This window comes from Diadema setosum, chromosome 15 (genome assembly GCF_964275005.1).
Source record: "Diadema setosum chromosome 15, eeDiaSeto1, whole genome shotgun sequence".
In the NCBI taxonomy this organism is placed as follows: domain Eukaryota; kingdom Metazoa; phylum Echinodermata; class Echinoidea; order Diadematoida; family Diadematidae; genus Diadema; species Diadema setosum.
The window spans coordinates 4,524,119-4,529,435 of record NC_092699.1 but is presented as its reverse complement, the minus strand read 5'-3'; the positions used below and the strand labels follow the sequence as shown (position 1 = coordinate 4,529,435).

Genomic DNA, 5,317 nt, shown 5'->3' with positions numbered 1-5,317 from the left:
TTCACAATGCAGATCTTGCAGATGTAGCTGTCTTCACTGTGGACTTTGATGTGGCATCAGTATTAACTTTTGTGCTTGAGTAAGTCTGAGTAGCTTGAAAATTGATGTCTCTGGGAAAAACTTAGTCTCAAATGCCACTGTTCCAGTATTAGATGCTAATGCTGATGGTTTTTGCTCATTAACATCTTGGTCATCTTCTTCTTTTCCTCTTCTTCTTCTTCTTCTTCTCCTTCATCTTCATCTGATTCACCTTGTCAGATACTTGTGTTGTCTGTCTGCCTTCTCATATTTTTATACATAACATTTTGCAGACAGGTCTATTGCTTCTTCTGCACGATAAAAAACAAAATCCACTTATTTCTAAAAACAAATATGCATCACCATTAATTTTTGTGCTTGAGCAAGTCCAAATAGCTTGTAAATTGACGTCCCTTGGAAGAAATAGCTCTTGAACGCTTCTGTTCAAGTATTAGGAGATGCTGATGCTGACGGTTTTGCTGATTAACATCATCATCTTCTTCTTCTTCTTCTTCGTCTTCTTCCAAATCTGATTCGTTATCTTGATTCAGCTGGTACTGTGCTTCTTCTCCAAGATCATCAAGTTGCTGTATATACTCTGGGTGGAATGAGTACACTAGCTTGTCCATATTATCTGCGTCAAATTCTGTTGAAAAAACATCAACTGGTACTACCAATGGATCGCCATCTTCTATATCCTTTATAAGCGATCCAAATGGGATTTTCACTGTCGTATCATCCAGTAGTTTGAAGGTGTTTGTACCATCATCGTTAACAGCCACTTTATCTAGCCACATGCCGGTAACCCTGGTTCTCTCACCAATGTCCCTAGCCAAAACTGGCTCTGTAACTTGGAGAAGCCACCAGTTATCTATTTGAGGACCATCATGGGCATAGTTAGCACCTGCAATAACGGGAACTATGTCACCACGCATCAGTAGAAAGTCTTCAGTGTTCAGCTGTGTCTTTCTTGTTTTACTGAGTGTCCCTTGGAAAGATGTAAGTGCAGACAAATTCCTTTGTGACATGTAGGATTCTGATGGCACATCTTTCCTTTGCACTGTTACTGGGGCATACCCATTTTTGGCCTTGTATTTTTCCCGGACTGTTTGTGTAGGCTGTGGTCTATATATCCGGTTTAACTTCTTCAACTTCTTGTAGTCTTCCTTGTTTTCCTCTGTGGGCTCGCACAGGTTTGTGTAATTCTTCAACCGCTCATGCAACTGAGAAATAACAATATCAGCAGAAATATCACACTTCCTTGGGTGCTGATATTGTTTCTCCTCTGTTGTGAAGTGTGAATACTTCACACTGCAAATCTTGCGGATGTAGTTGCCTTCACTGTTGGTTTTGATGTGGCAATACTGCTCATGACTTGGATGTCTGTATTGTGAGCTGTGTGCACCTCTTTCTCCAAACCCATGCTCTACAACTGCCTCATTGACGAAGGCATACAAAGAAAGGTCATCTATAGTGTCCGGTAGCATCTCTTCAAATGATGTGATGTGTGTCCTCAAGCTTGATAAAGTCATCAGAAGGCAATCCAGAGTATTTGGGTATATACCTCCACAGCTAGATTCTACATACTTTGGTGTTGCCCCATTGCTCAATGCATTTTGTCGTCTTTCATTGATGGCCTGAAGAAATTCTATGGATTCCTGGAATTTTCTGACCCCTAGCAGAAATTTGCCTCGTCTCATCTGCCTTGCATCCTCCTTTCTGGAATCCTTCCTTGCAACAAATCCTGCAAAGTGGTATAATTCTCGTACATGCTGGATATAGGATACTGCAAAGGAAATACCAGAAACAAACTTGACACATCCACCATGTTCCCCTCCAAAGCATGAAACAAACAGGACATCTCCATCAAATGCAACTCCCACAGGCTCATCAAATGAGGCATCTGCCACAGTACCATCTTCATTTCCTTTCTGTCAAGAGCCCCATACTTCAATTGCTCCTCCATCTATGGTGAACATGTCATATACATATATCTTATTCCGCACTGGGGTAGACACAGCCAGCTTCTTACTTCTGCTTACTGATACATCAGTTGAGGGGTGCAATCCAGATATGAACGTTTTTATAACTCCCGTTTCATAGTTCACCATTTTGATCTCTGTATGGTCAACTGCCAGGAGGCTTGGTGGAGTTTTGGTCAAGAGTGCAAGGCCTGATGGTTGGACGCAGAATCCTTCAATTGTTTTAACCAGTTGACCATGGTAGGAATCAAGGTTGATCCGTATCATGTGAATAACCTTGGCATTAGTGTCACTCACAGCAGCAATGGTTGTTGGATATGCTGGGCTTATCACCTCAAGCGCATATGGTTGGAATCCGTCAGGAGCATTATTTAATTCCACCGTAGCAACTTTTTGCTTAGCATGGATGTCATGGCATTTATCTACAACACGCAGAGCTTTATTACCACTATCTGAGATAAGGCACACTTCACCCTTGTTAGAAGCTGCAAAGACCTTCAGTCCAGTAGGCCGGTTATATTGTGCAGCGGTTACTGGTAGTACTTGATGACTAGCACGTCCAGGAGCATTTGGCTGTCCAAGTGGTTTTATTTTCATGGGATTGTGTCGATTTCCCATGAAGACACAGTCAGCAACTGGATCACTCCACAGACAATGGCCCTGCTTATTTACAGTGATGAACAGAGGTCTACCCAGTTTCATATCGTTGTGATCTTTGGCCTCCTGTGACCATGGACGGTACTGTTCAGGAGCAACAGTAACCACCACAGAATTGGCTGCAACAAGTGCATCTTCAACTCTTTGGCAAACGGTCGAGTATGCCAAATCATCGGAGTGCCTGTCTCTATAGGAAAATACTTTGGAGTTGATACCACACAGGAGGGTTTATGCATGTGTGGATGAAAGCCAGAGAGCAACAAGCATGTTGATGCAAAAGATTTCATTTCCATCAGTGATACGATAGTTGCGTACGTATCCTACTAACGCCTTACACATATGAAGCATGCCAAAACCAAATTGTGTGTATTGTGGCATTGCAAGTTGACATCCAGCTTCTTTCATCAGATCTTCATGGGCAACTCGTTGAGATGCAGCCATGTCTGCATAACAGTGGACAACCATCAAACGAACACATTGGAGATTTCTACTCCTGCATCTGTTGCATGATTCTTGCTGATTGCGGTAAGTGCATTCTTTGGCCTTACTTGTTATGCACTCAGAACAGGTTTGAATTGCTTGAAGCATCGTTTTCAAACGCTGACGTACATCTGCATGCTTCATTCCACCAGTTGAAAAAACTGTCCCAACATTCATAGCAATCAACCCCTTCACATCAATTACATAAAACTCTACAACTTCAGAAACAAATCTGCATTTCTGCTTTGCATATGATGAGAAATTCTCTGTGCCTGCTTCTGCAATTTCATCATATGTCAGTTGGGGTCTAACACCATCCACAATATAGGACTTGCTGTCTGGTTGCCAGCGAACAAATGTACCCTGGTTTAGAGGCTGCCCATCATATCCACATACCACTGGGTAAACAGTACTATCTTCTCCATCTATGGATAAAGCCAACCTTGACTGTTGTAGCAGTTCAGAGACAGTTGCTATTCTGGCTGGACATGGACCACCATCAAAGTTTGCAGCTGGTTTCCATCGTTTCATGGTTCTGTGATTTGGTACTGGGTGGTTCAATGTGGTATTAGCTCTGACTCCAGCGTTTTGAGCCTTACCACAATTTGCTGAGCCAGTGTAAAACTTAAAAGCACGCTCACCAGCAACATCAAAGAAGCCTGACAAAAAGCATTCAATGTGGGCCATGTTTGCCACTTTATGCTCTTTGGGGACTTAAGCAGTGTTGTCAGGCGTGCCTCAATTTCCTGGTAGCACAAGCTATCACTACCAATTACTTCCTCTCTGATTGCCTGCTTCAGCCAATGTGACAGATACTCATCATGTTGTCTCTCAAGGTGAAACTGGTATTGGTATGGCATGCATATCTGTAAAAAGGGAGATAAAAATTTGAAATAATGATGTAACTAATAAATGATTTAAGTACATGTAATACCCATCTTTCACCCAGCATCAATAGGCAACATATGCTACATGTGTGCAAACAACCAAATATCTGCAGAAGTTTGCTGATTGAAGTGGGGCACACACATTCCTTTTTAGAAGCAATTTCATCACATTCCATTTTTTTTTTCCTTTTTCATTCACACTTTCAGGAAAAGTAGATCTAAACAAAAGATGTGGTTCTCCGCTTTCATGCATGCTACATTCACAGAATATTTGTGTCCACTACTATGCACATGGCAAGTTTTGTTGAAGCAAGGATCTTGACCAATCTGAATACTGAGATGGCTAAGGGCTTGTGCCATCCCTCAACTAGTATCCCTATCAATACCATAGTCCTTTGTTTTTGCTTTTGTTTTTATTTAGACTTTTCCAAGTTTTCAGCACGCACACACCCCTATCACAAATATCACATTGACCAAAATACTCTATAAGCCTTGCATAATTTGCATGAGCAAAAACAAGGACAGTCCAATATTGTAGGAACATTAATTTTATTATTTCTTAAAAAACAAATTATCTTGTTTTAAATCTAATTACCTGTCGTACAGCCTCAATTTTTCAGACAAGTGTTAACCCTAATCCAACTGGGCTATTTGACCCCCTGTTTTTACTGGGGGGGGGGGTCGATTTGACCCCCCCCCCCCTTCAGATCTCGGCCGCTGATTGCGCGATCGCCGCGAAATTTTGCCCGAACATAGAGCCGGATGTACTCTACAAGAGTATATGGTTAAAGTTTTCAAAATAATTGATTTTTTATGTTAAATTAATGAATTATGCAAATTAGTACATGAAATTATGATTTTGCCCATAACTCCTTAAAAAAAGGCCAAAAGATTGCTAGATTTTTGTGTCAATATTCCTGAACACACATTGCACAATTCTCATGCAAAAGAAATCCACAATTGAAATTAATTTCTTATGTTTTTTATTGTTTTTTTAATTTCTTATGTATTTTATTGTTTTTTAACCTTTTGTTTTCCACTTTTTTTTTGCGGAAATTTGTACGGGACACTTTTTTAAACTTATTTACATTAGAATTAATTGATTTCAGTGATTCAAATTTGAAATAATGTAATTATTATGATTTAACCACCAAAACAAACTTTGTATTGGATTTGTACACAAAATCACAAATTTTAGTCGTTTTCGGGCCGACGTGCATGTACAAAATATTACGTAACTTCGGAACGGTGTACCCGGACGTCGCAAATTTGGTCTCAAAATATGCGGAAGAC

At 40.5% G+C, this 5,317-nt stretch overlaps 1 pseudogene; it reads right to left on the bottom strand.

Moving 5' to 3' along the window:
• Nucleotides 1-383: 383 nt before the first annotated feature.
• On the bottom strand, nt 384-3,314 carry LOC140239290 (uncharacterized; annotated as a pseudogene).
• Nucleotides 3,315-5,317: the final 2,003 nt, after the last annotated feature.